This window comes from Petaurus breviceps, unplaced genomic scaffold (assembly GCF_028583685.1).
Source record: "Petaurus breviceps papuanus isolate PSGF00001 unplaced genomic scaffold, PetGlider_PUasm1.0 90977, whole genome shotgun sequence".
NCBI lineage: Eukaryota > Metazoa > Chordata > Mammalia > Diprotodontia > Petauridae > Petaurus > Petaurus breviceps.
This window is the reverse complement of record NW_027187391.1, coordinates 32,174,399-32,194,599: the sequence shown is the minus strand read 5'-3', so window position 1 is coordinate 32,194,599 and position 20,201 is coordinate 32,174,399. Positions and strand designations below refer to the sequence as shown.

Sequence of the window (20,201 nt, the reverse complement as noted above, 5' to 3'; positions counted from 1 at the left end):
TATATATATATATATCTGTGTAAGTGGTTTTGGGCCTAATATATTTAATTATTATGGTTCAAGAATACCAAATTCTGCCTTATGCAAAATAAGTATTTGAGTAGCCTCTGAAATCCAATTTTATTGTGGGTTTTTTTTTTAAGGAAAAAAAATCCTTGCTAGTGGAGAGTCTTACTTTTATTTTGCTTTAAAAAAAATCAACATTGGTTGTATTAGTCATTGCGGTTGGCTTTTTCATTATTATCACCTCTCATTGGAACCACCTCCTACATTCAGCTTTAAATTCTCTACAAAAGAGGAGACTGAAGGAAGTTAATAAGTAGAAATAAAAATGATTAAGGATAAATTAGAGCTTTGCTGTTAAGAGAAGAGTAAAGAAATGAAGTATGTATAGCTTGGTTACATCAAATGAAGAGAGAAAAATGCAAATGGTTTAAAATCACTTGATGTAAGCATAAAGAACTGTGAAGAGGGGGAAATTATTTAGTTTTCTATGAAGGAAAGCATGGTGGAGAATCCTGTATAAACATTTAATCAAATTCTCTCTCAGCGACATCTCTTCCATCTGTTCCCTCTTCCCTGTCCACCTGGCCAGCTCTCTATTTCAGGCCTTTATCACCTTTCATCTAGACTATGGCAGTTTCCTCTACCACATACCATAGGGTGTATGGGGTGTTTAGCAATGACTAATGCCCTCTAGTGTGACAGCTTCTGAGTCCTTTTCAGGACTGCTCATCTACCTTTGACATCCACCTTCACGCAACTCTTACCTGTGTCTACAAGAAGCTATAACATGCATAGTGGTCATACCATGGTAAAACCATCTTAGCAGATGGGCTCAACAAGTTTGAGGGTAACTGACAGACCTCAAACCCATTGGTGAGTTAGGGGGATATCTACCCCAGGTATGTGAAGACTTTCCCTGTTGAAATGGGCAAATGAGAACAATTTATTCCAGTGGCCATGAAGGCAGCTAAAGCAGGTGCTATGGAGTACTTAGAGCTTGGTCAGACCTCAAAGACTCTGAGGTCATCCATTGCATCCTGGGCCATCACCACTTTCCTCACTTTTGTCTTGCCACTAGACTTTGATGACTCTGGAAGAGAGAATGAGGTTGACAACTCTGTGAGACTCTGACTCATTTCAGTCCAATTCACGCACAACTTAAAACATCATCCTATAATGTCATTGGTCCTCTTTGAAACAAAGCACGAACAACCAAACAACTAGGTTGTTGCTAAAATATTAAACTGAGAGAGAGAAAGATTAAGTGCTTTTTTCAAGGTTACACAGTTAGAAAATGTCTGAGGCAGGGTGGCCAGGTGGCAGACCTGGGATCAGTTCCGGGCTCAGATACTTAACACCCACACAAAATAACTGGCTGTGTAACCTTATGCAAGTTACTTAACCCCAATTGCTTAGGGGTGGCCAGGTGGCACAGTGAGTAAGAGCACTGGCCCCAGAGTCAGGAGACCTGGGATTGGTTCTGGCATCAGATACTCAGCACCCACACAAAAATAACTGGCCCTGTAACCTTGAGCAGGTTACTTAACCCTGATTGCTTTAAAAAAAAAAGAAAATAAAATGTCTGAGGCAAGATATGAACTCACCCCTTCTTGACTCTAGTCCAACACTGTGCTCTAAGCCACATAATTGCCTAAGTTTGGCTCCACTCAGCTTTCCAGTCTTTCTTCATATTGTGTTCCTTCATATACTCTGTGTTCCATCCAATATTGTACAACTAGATGCTCCTTGAATTTAACCTACAGGCTTCTGCCTTTTGAAGTTATGCCCTCCTTTCTTATCCACTTTCTTCACACCTTCAGTATACTCCCCCATATCTCTCCCTTTCAGAATCCTCCTCAGTAAAGTCTTCCCTTTTCCTCCCTTCCCTCCTAAAATGTTCCTAGTGCCTTTGTCAGGTTCTCTCCTTTACTCTCATCACACTCCTCCCTGTATTAGACTTATCTTAGTACATATCCTACCCCATATCCTCAAAGAGAGAGTAAATTTCTTGAGAGCAGTGACTGCAGCATTCTTGAATCTCTGGGTCCCTGGTGCCATGTACCTGTCCAATAATTAACAAATCTTTGTTGAATTTAAATTGTTTAATTTTTATCCCCTCCCAAACTCTCCAAGTCTGAACGCCTTTATGGCTTCATGTTTTCCACATTATTCAGAGGTGGCTATAGCACCAGTGCAAGCATCCTTGAAATTCTCTGCTTCCAATTTCTACCATGTTTCCCTTATAATAAGACACTGTCTTATTATTTTTTTGGACAGAAAAACACCAGAGGGCTTATTTTCAGGGGAGGGCTTATTTTAATGAACATTGACAGCAATTTTAATAAACAGGTAAATGTGAACAAAAAAATGTACCTTTATTCAATAAGCAAATCACTGGGGAAGAACAGGATGATGCGCTCACTGCTGCAGCTCTAATTGGATGCAGCTCGGAGCGCGGCGTGCGTTTCACCCGGGGGGTGGGGGGGAACGGTGCATACAGAGGGTACCGTAATGTAGCGTGTAGCGCAGGGGATCACCTTCACTACAGTAGCAATCTCAATAGGGCTTATTTTCGGGGGGTGGCTTATTTTAGAGGAATCTTACACAGTAAGGGGAGGGCTTATTTTCGGGATAGGTCTTATTATAGGGGAAACACGGTATATATAATCTGTGTAATGTGATTAGACAGCTGGATGGATGTGTGGATGGATGGATGGATGGATGGGTGGATGGGTGGATGGAGGGACAGATGGACAAGAATAATAGATAAATAGGTGGATGGACAGAGTCAGGAGAATAAACATAGATATATGTGTTCTATATATATTCTATATAGATAAATGTCGTATGAATATATTATATATTTTATTTTTATAATTTCATGTTGTTTTATATTATATATAAATGTATGTAAATATACATTTAATGGAGTTATAAATAAGACAAAACTTCAAATCTAATCATTTCACTTTTCTAAAGTGTATGTGTTTACAGCAAGTTGTAATGTAAGAAGGATCCAAGTGGTGATAAAGAGATGTTCTATGAATTCTTACCAAAATTTTAACTCAAAGGTTAAACATCTACCAAATACATCTTGCACGGGCATTCATTTGTCTCCAGCCCAATTTCATACTGGTGCTTTGTTCCTTCTACTGTTGACATTCCATCAAGACTGGTTCTTTGCCACCAATAATCTGCTCTGAGTTTCCTACCTTAAAAGTTTTGTGTCTGGTCCTCCTTTTGCTAGGGGCTAATGCCGTGTTGGCTCAGATTATCTCCAGATGGGTTTATAACTCCAAGAGTCCTAGCTGGCAGCACATGAAGAAACACTGGATGAATATAGCTATCCAGAAAAAGCATCAATTTCAGAAAGGAACTGTGTTATGTTTCTCCATAAGAAGAGCAAGATGAGGCCCATGTTGCAGTTTGGAGAAAGTATGATAATTTGGATGAAGTTCAATTAAGCATTAACTTCAATAGACTTTTTCTCTCTGCTAACGACGTAGTTCATTAACTGAAGTTTCCAACTCTGGGATAAGCCTAAATAATTTCTCATAAATAGACTTCAGTAGTGATTATTTTTCCCTTGGAATTCTTGGGGTGGGGCAAGGGAGAGTTCCTAGCTGAATCTAAAAGTGCGAAAACACCAGAAATGGAAATATCATGAACAAAAGGGGAGAATGAACAGGGCTTGGGACCACATTCATTCAGTAAAAAATTATTAACCACCTACTCTGTGCAAGCAACTGTATTAGACATAGAAGCTATAAAGACAAAGATAAAGCATTCCCTGTCCTCAGAGAGCTTCCATTTTCCTGGGAAAGGAGGAATGTGTATTCTCATAAATAAATATGAAATGTATACAAAGTAAATACAAAGTAATCTGGTAAGACTTCTTGTAAGGGCATGGGGGTACTTTCAGCTGACCCTTGAAAGGAGCAAGGACTTCCAAGAGGCAGGGGTAAGGACCAATAGCAGTCAGGCATAAGGCTATGGGCTATGTAAAGGTATGTTGGCAGAGCATGGAATGTCATGAATACAGAATACAGAACAGCAGGTAGACCAATTTGAACCTCATGTCTAGAAAGCTCTCCCTCCTACACTCTGACTACTAACCTCCCTGGTTTCCTTTAAGTCCCAATTAAAATCTCACCTTCTACAGGAAACCTTCTCCAACTGATATTAATTTATGTGCTTTCCCTCTGTTAATTATTTCCCATTTATCCTTGTTATAAATACACACACACACACACACACACACACACACATATATATACATATAGCCTGTTTTGCATATATGTGTTTTCATGTTGTCTCTCCCATTAGATTTTATGCTCTTTGAGGGCAAGGACTACTTTTTGCCTTTTTTGTGCCTCCAGCACTTAGCACAGAGCTTGGCACATAGTAGATGCTTAATAAATGTTTATTGATTGATTGACTAAAACATAGGATGTACAATAAGCCCAGAAAGGTAAGCTGGAGCCAGATTCTGAAGGGCTTTAAATGCCAACCCTAGAGGCAATAGCGAGCCACTGAAGCTTTTTGAGGAAGATTGTGCTTTATTAGTGATGTGGAAAGAGGAAGCTTTTAAAACCAACTATGAGGGGGTGGCTAGGTGGCACAGTGAATAGAGCACCAGCCCTGGAGTCAGGAAGACCTGAGTTCAAATCCAGCCTTAGACAGTTAACACTTACTAGCCATGTGACCTTTTGGGCAAGTCACTTAACCCCAATTGCCCTACCTTCCCTCCTCCAAAAAAAAAGCCCCCCCCCCAAAAAAAACAACTCAACTATGACTTGGCTAAGTTTCTTATTCAGAATGAAACAGATATTCAGAGCTTTCCTTTAAGTATTTGATAACAGTAATTAAAAATATCACAGTGCAGAAATCTCCTAGGTGATTCTCATAAACACATACATTTTTTTAAAGTGAAATGATTCAGTTAATTTCCAATACAGTCTTGTTTCTGTAGATATATAGCATACATATTTATGCATGCATAAAACCTGTTTCATATAGAGAAAGTATTTATTTGATTTATATAGAGAAAGTATAGATTTGTCGTCTCTCTAGGTGAAGGCAAAAATGAGCAGCAGACATTTACTAATTAAAGCAGAATAAGGTTTAGAGTTAGAAACAACCTCATTAATCATCTAGTCAGCAAACTGTGACTTATGTAGTTTTTATATTTTTTAAACAAAAAAAAATAGGTAGAGAGCTGAATTTTGCCCTCAGGCCATAGTTTGGCCAACCCTGATCTAGTCCAGCTTCTTCATTTTACAAATGTCAAAAGCAGATTTCAGGTAAATTTACCTGGACAAGGTCACAGGTAGAGTAAGTAGAAAAGCTGAGACTTAAACCCAGTTGTAGACTGGGTTTTATCAAATGAGATTTAAATTGTACCTGGCATATAGGAAGTGCTAAACATAAGAAGTGTTCATTCCCTTTTCCCTCATGACTCCAAATACAGTACATTCAATGCTGTTCTTTGTTAACTTGTTTTGGCAAATTTAAAAGGCCACACTTACTTTTGTTTCTTGGATGGCCATAGCTAGTGACCAGTTTTCTATGAGAAATGTTCCAAAATGCTCCTCCCATGTTTCCCCTTTATTGTCTTCCTCTTCTCCTCCCCTCTTTCTCTCCTCCTTCCCATTTATTCCTCTTTCCATTTTAAAGGCACTTTCTCACCCCACCCCCTGAAGTATTGAATGCCAGGGAGGTTGATGCTTGAGTTCAGAATGCCTGATTAAGTTTGCAGAGATTAAACCAGTCACTCTGATTCTTTTGTGTTCCTCTTTCAAGCCAGACCCAGAGATCTATAATAAGAAAGGAGATCAATAACCAAAGCAACCACTAAAAAGGATCAACTGTTTTATATCGAGATCTTGGAAAGAAATATTGTTTCCATTACTGAATACAAATACTATACAAATGTTCTTTGTAACTTGTTCTTCAGGTTTTGATTTTTCATGAAAATCATTTTTATAAGCTCTTCAAATTTAAAATAAAAAGCTTCCTCCTGAAAGTGGTCTTAAGAATGCAATCTGCATTTTGTAGCTCAGCAAGTTCCTGAAACACAAGAATTGAAATATTCATTATATATTTTACAAGGACACACAAAAGGGATAAGGCCATAAGAAATAATAATACTGATAGAAATCAGAAATGAATTTCATCCATTGAGTAGTCTCAAAACAATAATGAAAGAGGACCTATAGGCATTATTACTTCAAGTTTAAAAGATTTTCAGTCAGAATGTTGATGTCTATTAGATGGAGGCCTGCACATTCTCCCACACAAGCTTCCCTCCATGCTTGAAATGTACTCATTAAACTTTTCTACCTGTTGAAATCCTTTTTATTAATGGCCTACTTCAGGTGCCATCTCCTCCATGATCTGCTTCCCTGCTCTGTTCTCCCTACACACCTATCTGGAAAACATTACCACTTTTAAAAATTCCCTGAGTCCTTGGGTGTTCCTCTCATACCTACCCCACTCTACCTTATACTAACACTTACCTGTAAACATGTTGTATCCTGCCTACTAGATTATAAACTCTTTGTAAAGGAATAAATGATAAAAGCATTTAAGTGCCAGGCAATTAGCAGTAGAAAGAGCTGGACAGCTCCAGTCCTAAAAGATCCCACTCCAATTTTTTGGAGGAAAAGAAGGTTCAGCAGCCATGATGAACCACTCAAAAATTCAAGAGTTCAGATGCAGGGCAGATGGGAAGGACCAGGGATCCGTAGGGTAGCCAAGGAGGTCATATAAAAGTGCCAGGGATCCATATGGCTCAGGGGCAAGGCAAAAACTATGTCGTTTTTCAATATTGTCTCTTCAGTCTAGATTACTGCTTTATACAGAGTAAATGCTTACTGGGTATTTGTTGGATGGAATTTAAGTAACATCTCATTTCTAAAGGGGAAGGCTAAAGGCATCAAGGCAACTTAGAAATTCTATGTCTGAGAACTAACTAGTTGTTAACTCTCAAGAAAATATAGTAATGGAGGTCATTCATGAGACATAGGAGAAATTCCCTTGTTACCACACTTAGCTGACATATCTCTTAACCATGACCCTTTCTATCACCTCACAGTCCTTTTAGATGCATTCTCATTACAAACATGTGCCAGAAAAATACTCTTTGGAGCAAATATTCCTTTCAAATGAAGTCAGCCTGAAGAATAAATAATGCTACTAGCCAGAGACCCTTAGCATCTCATCTTCTATTAAATGGTCCCAGGTGATCACATGAAATTATACAAAATAACTCTTTGATGAGAAAGAACAAAGGAAAATATAAGAAATAAAATGCTGTAACTTAATAAAAACCAAAAATATGTGGCAGGCAACAAAATATGGAAAGCCCTTTCTGAGAGAATGTAAATTTTTTTTTTAAAGCAGAACAAGAAGTATGGACTACACACTGGTTATGATCATGTGAAGAAAGTAAATGAGAACAATGGCTGAAGGATCCTTTTAGAGACTTCAAGAGAATAAAAATAACAATAATGACAATAATAATAATGATAACATTTATATAGCACTATGTGCCAGGTAATGTGCTAAGCACTTTATAAATATTATGTCATTTAATCCTTATAATAACCTGTGAAGTAGGTGTTATTATTATTTCCATTTTTGCAGTTGAGGAAGTTGAAGCAGACAATACTTGTGACTTGCCCAGGGTCACACAGCTAGTGTCTAAGACTAGCTTTGAACTCAGGTCTACCTGATTGCAGCCCCAGTGCTCTATTCACCTAGCTGTCTGAGTGACAGAAGTAATGTTATTATATGCTGTGCATTGAAATTAACTGATTTTAATGTAAATGGTCATCAAACAACTACTTGTCATATTGATATTAGTGTTGTTTTTAATTAAAATGCTTCATACAGCATCTTTTGGAAAGCCATGGAGTGGTCAGAAACACAATTAAGCTGTCATTATCTACATGCAGATTGCAGCATTTTATTTTACACCATATTGGATATTTCTCTGTTTCCCGTAGGTACTACCTTCCTAATAAAAAAGAACTCTTTAGATTTAAATAGTACTCTATATAAAGAGTACCAGGACTCAGCAAGGTAGAGGACATCTATAGCAGAACCATGGAATGAACTTAAATCTTGTGTCTCCCAAATCTAATTGATTCTTATTAAAAGCATCATGAATGTGATTGTCACTGCCTTATAGTACCATGATGACCAATCTGCCTCTGTGACTCTATCACTTGTCTTAAAGTATAATTTAAATAAGTAAATAAAGGAAGGAGGTAAAAATGGAGCCTGAAACAATGGAGGCATGGGAAAAACTAAACACCAAATTCAAGATTCCCACAACTGTGTCTCAGTAGAGAAGAGATTCTTAACTTTGTGTCATGGCCTCCTGTGGGAGTCAATGAAATCTTTGGCCCTCTTTTCAGAATAATGTGTTCAAATACATAAAGGGACTGCCAAATTTTAGTTAGAGGTAAGTGTAAATTTTTTTCTTCATGGACCCCCTTAAATCTATCCTAGGTTAAGATTATTTGCCGTAGAGGAAAGTCCTAAATGCTAATCTTACATCCAAGTTGTTTTAGTAACCCTAAATAAATTATCCCCTAAGGCAAGGTTAAAGGGTCCTTCAAATAATAAAACACTTTGTCAGTGTAAATGATGAGTTACTAACTCTGTGGGAATGTTGAAGGAAATGCTACTGTCACATTCATTACAGCATCTAAAAGTTCCCCTAAAAGGGAAACCTCTTTTCATAGTCAGTACTCAAAATCTAGTTGTACTTTTTTGGTGTTATTAGATGATAATTGAAACTGTTGTGATTTGCTATAAAGAAGAATGCTGGACATTGTTCAATGGAATATATAGCTGGATGGTTTCTGAGGCATTATGGTCTGGTATAAAGAAGGCTAATCTTAGAATCAGGCTCGGGTTCAAATCTCAGTTCTGCCGATTACTAGATATGACCCTTGGCTAATTATTTAGGCCTTTTCCTTCATTTTTACAACCTCAATGGGTTGTTCTCTAAAGAAGTATACATTTTCTAATCCACTTGTAAAATATTACAAAACATCTACTGTTAGCTAGATCTGAGTTTAAGGTGATACTTGATAAAGTACAAGTTTATTCAACTCTGTGAACAATGAATCTATTATAGAATTTACATTGTTTTTGTAAAGACTATGAGCCTAGTGACAGCCATCTAATAAGTTGTTTCATTCAACTATTTTTAAATTTTTAAATTTATTTTATTCTGAACTTAAGAAATAAAATAAGCACTTCTGTAACAGAATAGGAAAAAGAGGCTTATGCGTGAAACTGCAAAATCTATTATGTACAACATGCTATTTTTAAAAATATATAATAAAATTATCATGTAACTTTTTTCCCTTTTTCCCCTCTTCCACCCTAAAGATGGCTACCATTAGACATGTGTGTGTGTGTTTTGTGTGTGTGTGTATGTATGTGTAAAACCAGTAGTCTTTTGGGTAAATCTCTATCTGAGCCTTTATTTTATTGGGCAATTGATTTTAAAATATATTAATAAAACTCATAACATTAAAGGAATTTCCACCCCTATCACAAAAGGCAGTCCACTTAATGCTGTTACTTTCACTAAGTGTTTATATTTTTTCACTAACAAATCCTTTGAGAGAGCATCATGTGCCTACTAATAGCGGTTTATTTTAGCACATCGTTGTGGAAGGGTAGCAAGAGATGTTTGTTCCTCAGTGAGTCTTTTATGTTTTCTTATACTTGTTTACTTTTCTCTTCCTAGTAAAGGAAAATGGCTTTCAACTTGCTTTCTTCAGTCAAAACATAGAAACTGATTCAATTTCAGTGGCAGGTAACATATTGTACATTTGATGGGATATGAAGGAGAAGAAAACATTGTTTGCTTTCTGAAAGGTTTGTTGTTTTCTTTTGCCTTGCCTTCAGAACATAAAAATGAAAGGAATGCCATATTGGTCCAGCTTAGTGATCCAGCCATTTTGAGGTTGTCCCCCAGTGCATACATGGCATTCAATACATGTAATTGTACTAACAACTAGTCCTTTGGGAAGTTATCTTCCCTCATTTTGATCCACTACACACAACTTGAAGAGTGATTGCAGTTCTCCAAAGGCCCAACTTAATCCCAAGGATTGCAGTGAGAGAATCTACAAGCAGTGATAAAAGGACAGGTCTTGGAATCACAGAATTCTTAAACTAGAAGGAGCGGTGCAGATCACATAGTCTAACCTTCCCATTTTATAGATAAGGCAATTGAAACTCAGGGAGGTGAAATGATTTGAACAAATTCACACAGGGACTATGTATGACTGAGCTGGGATTTGAACCCATCTCCTAATTCTAGATCCATTGCTCCTTTTAATACACCAAGGTTGTCAAAGACTCAAGTGCAAATCCTACCTCTGCCACTTATAAGCCATGTTACTGTAAGCAAGTCAATTAAATATTTGATCCTCAGTTGCCACACCTGTAAAATAGGAATAATACTATTATACTATTTCCCCGGAAGGGCTGTTGTTAGGATCAAGTGACTTACAGTATTGAAAGCTTTTCATAGACCTTTGAGCCTTGTGTGAATGGCAGTTATCATTATCATTATTATTAATATTACTTTAATATGATTATTAATAGTTGAATGAAATAAGTGAATAGATGACTATAATTGAGCTTACAGTCTCCAAAACCAATGCTACAAAACAGATGCTACAAAAGGTACATGTTAACAGGACTAGATAAATATGTTATCACCTCAAACTCAGATCTAGCTAAGAATAGATATTTTGTAACATTTTACAACTGGTTGTTTGGGTGGTTTTTTTTTTTAAATAAAATGTACACTTTTCCAGAGAAGCAATACCTCCACCCCTCCAACATTCAGTGTCAGAGCAATGAATGCCTTCTGGGAGTGAAGGAAATTTACACTAGTATGTGACTCCCATCTTCTATGGCATTTTGTTATGCCTTGAGATACATCATCTGGGCTCCACACAAGAAACCTAGCAACTCTTTCCTCCATCACTCCCTGTGCCAGATACTTAATAGGAACTGATCTTCCCTTTCAATAACTCCACTGCAAGCAGAAGAGAGGCATGAAGGTTTGGTCATCTTATTTCATCTGGTTTCCATGTTGACTGTTAATTCCTGAATCTAATTCCTGTGTTCATCTATCCATGTGGAGAGCTGGCACCCAGGAATACCCATTCCTGGCACGTAGCACCCATGTTCATATGGGAGATTTGAAGGGTGGTTACAAGATGATAACTGTATTGCCTGAAGGAGATAAGGCCCGTTCTGCCAGACTGGTGCTTTGTATGTAATTAGTGTAAAAATTCAGAGGAATAGAGTTTATCCTCACAATCATCTTTCTCATTAAAAACGAATCATAATGAAAGAACAAAGCAGTCCCTGCAGTGAGTTGAATTGCTTTCCCTAAGTTTTCATTAAATCAGAACTCAGCAGCCGCCCATCTTACAGAACATGGTTGCAAGCAGCTCACAAGATTTGCAGTAAAACTCCCATGAAGCAAACAACTATTCCTGCCCCCCCCCTTCTTGCAGGGTTGGAATTGCCTTGTATTAATCTTAGATCCCAGTGATCCTGTCTCTGCTTATGCTTATTTTTTTTCTCTCTCTGATTGCATTGGTTTCCATTTTGGACATTTTGCCAACCAATAGGGGGATCATCTAATTCACTAAAGCTTATGTATGAGATTTGGGAAATGGTCTGCTTCCCACTAGGTGGTTTCCAACAACAAAGTGCAGTAGCCATAGCTAAGTGACCCTTCTTAAGAAACATGAGCATAATGCCTGCAGAGAATAAAAGAAAACAGGATTGGAGCCAATGTACCTGTCCTCGGATTTTTGTGTTGTTTTTTCCTTCCAGAAAGACAACAAAACAAAGTGTGGTGGAAAGAGCTGGGGAATTGAAATTATAAGACCTGCCTTTGACTCCCCACTCTGGCACTTGGAACAAGTCACTTAATATCTCTGAGTCTCATTTTCCTCAAGTGTAAAATAGTTTAACAATACTTGCACTCTTTTCCCTATCTCAATAAGATCATGTATATAAAGTCCTTGTAAAACTTAAAGTTCCTTATAGCTAGAAGGCATTATTATAATATTTCTCTCCTTTTAGTTGGAAATGGCTAGCAATAGAATCATTTCTATTCATACACATTTCTATTCATACACATAGGAATGTGTATGGGGCTGGGGAGAAAGGAAGAGAAAATAAATGTTTGTTAATTGGGGGAAATGAGAAAGGAATATATCAGAATAAGAATATGTGTATCTTTAGGGACCAAATTCAGGAGAATTTCTAAATACAAATATTTTATTTAAAAGAGTTTTTGGTCTTTTTAAAATTTCCATACATATTGCTTAGATTACAAGTTTCATTTACCTCTCAGAGTTTATCAAAGGTAATCATATATAGGGGTGGCCAGGTGGCTCAGCGAGTAAGAGCACCAGCTCCAGTGTCAGGATGACCTGGGGATCGAATCTGGGCTCCGAAACTTAGCACCACACCCAGAAATAACTGGCCATGTAACCTTGAGCAATTTCCTTAACCCCAATTGCTTTAAAAAAAAAAAAAAGGTAAGCATATAAAGCCATGTTTCTATGTTCTTCATCCCAGATCATTTTCCTAGGTCCCATTTTTAAGGTTTAGATAATTTTGTTAGCAGGAACCATACTGGTAAGGTGAGTTGGAGACCTTCTAGGATATGCTTGCCCCCCACTTTCTAGTGGGTGATATAAGTGAGTAAAGACATGGCAATACTAGTACTATAGCACCTAATTCCCCAATGCCCAAGCATTTGAACTGTACCTATTTGGGTGAAACTGAAGATCTAGATAGGGAATGATTTCTGACAGCTGACATTCTAGAGCATTGTTGGGTTTACAAGGTGTTTGGGATATATTTTCTGACTTAACCTTCACAACAGCCCTGTGAAAATGGCAATGCAGGTATTATTATTCCCATTTTCCAAAGGAAGAAACTGAGGGTCAAAAAGGTTAAGTGACCTGCCTATGGTTACACAGCTAAGTAGGTGTAAAAGGTAGGATTTGAACTTTTTTTTCTATCTATAGAAATAGAGTTCTATTCACTATATCACACTGCAGATGCACTTCTACCAGGAAAATGATAACTGACTTTTAAATCAAGTCTTATATAGCTTATAAAAGGATGTTTCTCATAATAACCCTTCAAGGAAGTTAGCACAAGCATTATTTTCTCCATTTTATAAATGAAGAGACTGAGACTTAGAAAGATTAAATCATTTTTCCACAGTGATTGAGAGGTAAAGCCTGTACTCACACTCACAGATTTGAAGTTCAACATTCCATCATTACACATGCTGAAACTGGGGTGGGGAGTAAAATAGCAATTTCCTAGAAAAATTTGTGTGAAAGGAAGCAAGTCCATCCCTCCTTTTGGTGGGGTCTTAAAACTAGAGCTTGGAAGAATCTGGTGCTAGGCCCTCATTTTACAGAGAAGGAAACTGAGGCCTAGAGAAGCTAAGCAGCTGGTCCAAGGTAAAATGTCAGAAATAGGCAAGTGTCAGAGGCAAAATATGAGGCCAGATCTTTTTTTCACCATACTGCAATGCTTGCTTTGTCATAGCCATTCCCTCCAATGATCCCACACAACCAAAAATGAAAAAGGAGAAAAATTAGAAAGATGAGTGTCTAGGATAATGCTTAATGTAGTAGGAATTGAAGGCTTGTGGTGGTCTGGTCTTTATTTGTAATATTTCCATTCTATACCCCATCTCTGGGCCTGAAAAGAATATCCTGCAATATACTTCATGCCTTTCTTTTATATGCTGTTATTTGTTTTCTTCTCTTCCCTTGCTACTTCCTGCCCCTCCATATACACAACACATGCACCCACACAAGCATAATCCAACATATACATAAACATATTTCCCTTGTCTATTCTTAGACACATTCACACACATACACACATAGACATACACACACACACACCCATCATGAAGGGGAAGAATGAATGAATGGAAAGGATAATGTGATAATTGCTTTAAATCTATAAAAGGAGAACTTAATTTATAAACCCTACTCTGGCCCAAGAAAAGATCCAGGTTTGTTTCATCTCAAGGAAAGAGTTACCTCTTTAAGTTAATGCATGGCTACTAATAGCCACCCATTATTCAAGGAGGACCTGGGATTATTAAAGGAAGCCTATGGCAGCCTTAATTATAAGACCTTTAAAAAAATTAGTCCATTCACATTATTCCACAAGCAAAGAATGTTCCTGCTAACAATAATGAACTGTGACCTAAGACAAAGACAAATCATAGCTACATTTCTGTTTAGCAATGCTCACTTAAGCACATGCCACTTGGAAAGACCAGGAAATAGAAATGCTGTTTGTCTGAATTGCCATATCTTTTTGTCTCTGAGTGTCTGGGAACAGGGAGCCCATTCCTGGAACTCAGGATACTTATAAGTCCATCAAGGAAGAATATCCCCATGTGCTATCATGAGAAATGCCCTGGAATATTTCAGCAGACTAAAGTTTTAGTCCAGACTGTGTTATTCAATTGGTTATATGACCTCAAGTAAGTCCTTTCTCTTCTTTGGGCCTCAGCTTCCTCTCCTGTAAAATGAATACATTAGACTAAATAATCTTCTAAGGTCACATTCAAGTCTAGAACTCTACATTCTCAAGCTGAGTAGTTCTCAAAGTTTTTGATCTCAAGAACCTTTTATATTATTAAAAATTATTGAGGACCTTCCAAAGAGGGAGGTTTGTTTGTTTGGGTGGGTTATATCTACTGAGATGTACCATATTAGAAATTAAAATATCTTAGTAATGCTTGCTTGGGCAGCTAGGTGGGACAGTGGATAAACTAGAGTCAGGAAGTCTCATCTTTGTGAATTCAAATCTGGCCTCAGACACTTCCTAGCTTTGTGACCCTCGGCAAGTGATTTAACCAACTCTTTGCCTTAGTTCCTCATCTGTAAAAAAAAAAAAAAAAGTTCCTCATCTGCCAAGAAAATCTCAAATGGGGTCATAGTCAGACACAATAGAAATAACTGAACAACAAATGTTTGATGATCAATTCTTAAAAGCAAAGTGTTTACTTTTATTAAGAAAATAGTCTATAAACTCTATCTATAAAATGGTTCTCAGGGATCCCCAGAGCTCCCCAGGCCATCCTTTGAGAACTGTTGCTCCAAACTATCATCATAGGAGTTATGGTTCTTTAGATGCTTCCTATGGTTGTCACTCTTCCTAATAAAAAGTAAAAGCTTTGGTTTTAAGAAACAGTCGGTCAACCATTATTTATTAAGCACCTACTTTGTGCTAAGTACTAGGGATACAAAAAGAGGAAACAATCCTTGTTTTCAGGGAGCTTACAATCTTGCCAGAGAAGGCAACATACATATATTTAAATGTATATAAAATACATACAAATTATTTTATAGGGGAAGGCACAAGCTGACAAAGAATAGGAAAGATCTCCAGCAAAAAGTGTTATTTTAACTGAATCTTGAAGAAAGCCGAATGATTTTACATATGTATACATATTTGTGCTTAATGGTAGCCATCTCTTGGGTGGAGGATGGAGGGGGAGGTGGGGAGAGGGAAGAAAAAAGGGAAAAAAAGTTACATGATAACTTTATTATATATTTAAAAGGAATAGCAAGTTCTACATAATAGATTTGCAGTTTCATATTCAAACTGTTCTGTACTATTATGGAAATGTTTGTATTATTAAGGTCAGAATAAAATAATTTTTAAAAAAGTCAAAGATTCTAAAAAGCAGAAGTGAGCAGGGAGAATATTCCAGGCAAGGGGGAACATCAATACAAAGTCATAGATCTGGGAGAGGGATTATCTTGTGTGAGGGACAGTCAGTAGGCTAGTATGGCTGAATTGTAAAATATATGGAGAAAAGTACTGTATAAGATGACCAGAAAGATAGGAAGGGACCAGTTTATAAGAAGCTTTAAATGCTCGAAAGAGAAGTTAGTATTTAATTTTAAAGGTATTCAGGAACCACTAAGTTTGTTGAGTAGAAATGTAACATGGTCAGACATGAGTTTTAGGAAAACTGCTTTAACATCTGGAGGGGATAGGTTAGAATGAGAAATGATTTAAGGTCTAGAAACCAGTTGGGGTGCTATTACAATAGTCCAGTCAAAAAGTGATGAGAAACTGAACTAGGGTTGTTGCCATGTGAATGAAAAGAAATGGTTCAAGAGCTAGTACACAGAGAAATAAGCTGAGCAAATGAATATCTTATGAAGAAATGTATTGAGGCCAAGATGTTGTTAAGTGAGACCTGTCTATGATTGAAAAGGACCCATGTTGTATATTCAACCATCCTTCACTCTAGGAGGTTAGCAGAAGAGGAACCAGGATGTTCCAGTGAGAATGGAGGTCAGGAACACTGAGAAATAGTAACAAAAGAAATGGGATGGACAGATCAAGTACCTGGGGAGTACCACATATATATAAAGGTGGTAAGAGAGGTGGAAACATGATCAAAAATCAAACCTAATATAAGATCCAAGATAAGGCTAACAAAACACAAGGTCCATGTTTTGGGTTGCAAGAGTTTTAGGAGACAGATTAGAGGTTGAATCAGTTGAGAGGATGGATTTTATTTTTTAGCCCTCAAAATCTTACAATATTTTTTTCCATTCAATTCATGAAACATGTATTAAGCACCTATTGTTGCATATATGAGGTGCTATGTTAGGCACTTAGAACACAAAGATAAAAATTAAATAATCCCTGATTTCAAGAAGCTCACATTCTTTTGGGTGTAGGAAACGTGTACATGGATAAGTAGATAAAAAGTTATGCAAGTAATTTCAAAAGGGAGAAAACACAAACAATGGGGAGTAGGAGCATCTGAGCTGTGCTCTGAAGGAAGCTGGGAATCCTACAAGAAGCAATGCATTTTGGGCATGTGGAATCACCTGTACAATAACACAGAAGTGGATGATGGAACAGATTATACAAGGAATAACTGAGCCGTTCAGTTTGATTAGAATAGAAAAGATGTGAAGAAGACTAAGGGGAAATAAAGTTGGGAATGTAGGTCGATCCAGAATGTGGAGAGCTTTAAATGCCAGGTTGAGGATTTCATATTATCTTGGAGGCAATAAGGAGCCTTGGAAGAGTTTTGACTGGGAGAATAATATTGGCTGAGAACAGTTCTTTAGGAATTTTAATTTGGCAAGTCTGTGGAGGATAAATGAGATAAGGGACTGGAATGTGAATTTTAAGCCTCTGTGCTAGCCATCTGATTTTCTCAAACTTCCATCATCTAGAGAAATCCTTAAGTAGTGGTTATCTTCATTAGCCTCCATAGTATCTGTAGGGATATGGGTTTAATCACACACCCAGTCAGTGGGAGCACTCTCCCATGCTGCCCCCAACTTCATTAACCTTTATGGAATTTAGCAGTGGAGGACAATGGAGGAAAGCTTAAACCATCTAATCAATAATGAGAGTGTACTTGCATTAGTTGTTATCTCAATGAAAAGGAGCCATGTTCCCATTATTCTGTGATGGTGCAGTTAGTATATTTCTATCTGTTTTATAGATTAAATACAAAAAATAAAGGGAAAAAAGAAAAAAATTGGAATAATCAAGAGTGATGAGTAGCATCAGGCAGCTTATAAGGTCTGTGATGTGGTTAACTGCATTCTGTCAGTATGAGCTCAGAAAAAGTGAAGCATGGCTATCATATCACATCGAACCATCTCTCATAGCCATTGCTCTGCAGGAAGAGCCCAGCACAAACAAATCCTATTGACTGCTTGGAACCAACTACATCCAAAGCAGCAAGCTCTGTGTATATGAATACATTTCAGCTCTGTGCTTTAGTGGACTTCATTTGCTGGGATTGAAACATCCAGCTGTGCTGAGTTAAAACTCAGGGCCATTATTGCATAGCTTTAAGCAAGCTATTGATTTTAAAATTTTGTAGGCCATAAAGAGACTAAGTTTAATCTGTCTAGGAAAAAAAGAACTAGACTTTTAAAATAAACACATCCACTTTTAAAAATAGAAAAAAAAATGAGGATGGTGCGACTGGACCTGTAATTTCATTGAACCCCTAATATGAAAACCCCTTCCACTGATCATCAACTTGTCTGATATTCTTAGACAATTGTCTGGGCCCTGAATGATTACTTGACTTATCCATGCTCACATAAGTAATATGTGTCAGAGGAAAGACTTGAATAAAGGTCTTCCTATTTCCAAGTCTATCCATTATGTCTCACTCTCCAAATTGACAAAATGCCAATCATACCTATCATAGGATCATAGACTTAGAACTGGAAAGGACTTTATAGAGGTCATCTAGTCTAGTCTAGCCCCTTATTTACATAGAAGAAAGTTGAGGGTGAAACAGGTTAAATGACTGTCCTGGGGTCATACAGGTAGTAAGAAGCAGCAGTAGCAGCAGTAGTAGTAGCAGCAGGAGCAGTAGCAGTAGCAGCTAGTATTTGTATAGAACTTTAAAGTTCGAAAAGTGTTTTGCAAAGATGTCATTGGATCCTCACAATTACTCTGAGAAGTAAGTGCTATTATACAAACTTTGCAGTTTAGAACATTGAGGCAAGCAGAGGTTAAGTGAATTACCCATCTGATAAGCGTCTGAAGCTGGATTTCAATTCATGTCGTCCTAACTCCAGGTATTCTGCTCTATCTACTACAATGCCTAGCTACTTTAGTTTTTGAACACAGGTTCACTAACTCAAAATCCAGAATTTTCTACTACATAGAGACTATACCCTCCCCCAAAATGGATACACAGTATGTGTATACATGGTTTCAGAAATTAATTACTATACTTTAACTTCATTGCTTCAAATAATAAGTACTGTTCATAGACAGTATAACTCCAAGGTGATTTTTGGTACCCACTGATCAAAAATCATCCCTATCAAAGTAGAATGGGACTGCAGAAGACTAAACACCATTTTGTATTTATATTGCATAAAATATATTTATTTTATCTTTATCTGTTTCATGAATAGATGAGGGCCAATTCCTTACCTCATGAGTAACTTAAGAGGATTCTCTTAGTACTCAGCTATAAGGTGGTGCTGAGGTGATAGCTATCTAGGCTGTCACCAGGACCTTACTTAAAGCCCTCTCAGATGGAACCTGTCTGAGACTGTACTACCCTGGCCCAAATTTCAGAGAACATAAGGTCACCTCCAAACTCTGAGAAAGCATGGGAGTTGGACTTTTATTTCAGGACGTTGTTTCCTCTGTTGAAATTAATTATTCATTGAATGTAATTAAAATCAACAAATTAAGTCATTTCTCACAGAGAAGGGAAATTTTCTCAGTGTGAAAGCTGCCCTTATCATTCAGTAGGGCATCATGTGTTGGCACACACACATCCCTCTCCTTTTGTGCCCTCTACTTGCTAAGTCCTGCTTTGAATTAGAAAGCCTGGCAGATGTTCTCTCCATAAATCACTGTACCCTCTCCTCGTGTGCTCCTGTTCTGTCTCATTTAGAGACATCTCATAATGAGATCTATTACACCCCCTTACATTCCACCCCTGTGCTGCTTGATCTTCATGAGCTCAGAATAGTCAACTGTTTCCTTTATCTTGAATGATATCGAAATGTTCTTCTGTCCCAAATGTCTTCCATCTCCTCATCTATCACTATGTGTATGTCATAGACTAGAAAATAACACTAAAGGCTGATTGATGTTAAAATGGCCACTGGAAATAGGAGGATGGGATCAAGAAGATCTCACCTTTTATCCTTTGGAGAAGCCATCACCTTCCCTGAGTATTTCCTGGATGAAGTCATTAGTTCTCCAACCCTCAGTTTCCTGAATGCATAGTAGTATCCATAGTAGCCAACATACAGGGTTGGTATGAGGATTGAAGACAATCATGTACATAAAGTGTCTTGCAAACTTTAAAGCACCATGTTAATGCCAGATATTATTTCTATTCTGTTCTGTTTTATTATCCATTCTGATCTATTTTATCCTATCCTGTCTTTTCCTATTCTGTTCTGTTCTGTTCTTTTCTATTGCTCTATTCCCCTGAGACATAGACCGTTCTAGTTTCTAAGGAACTCAAAATGATTACCACCCAGAGGGCAATATAGAAGAGCCTTGTGAGTACGGGCAAGCTATACCATATGATAAACAGAATAAGGAGAACC

General features: G+C 37.4%; 1 protein-coding gene across 3 annotated transcripts in view; it reads left to right on the top strand.

The window, feature by feature from the left end:
• Positions 1-20,201, top strand: part of SLC35F1 (solute carrier family 35 member F1) — a 567,357-nt gene that overhangs the window by 344,317 nt on the left and 202,839 nt on the right. The gene's annotated exons all lie outside the window — the stretch shown is intronic.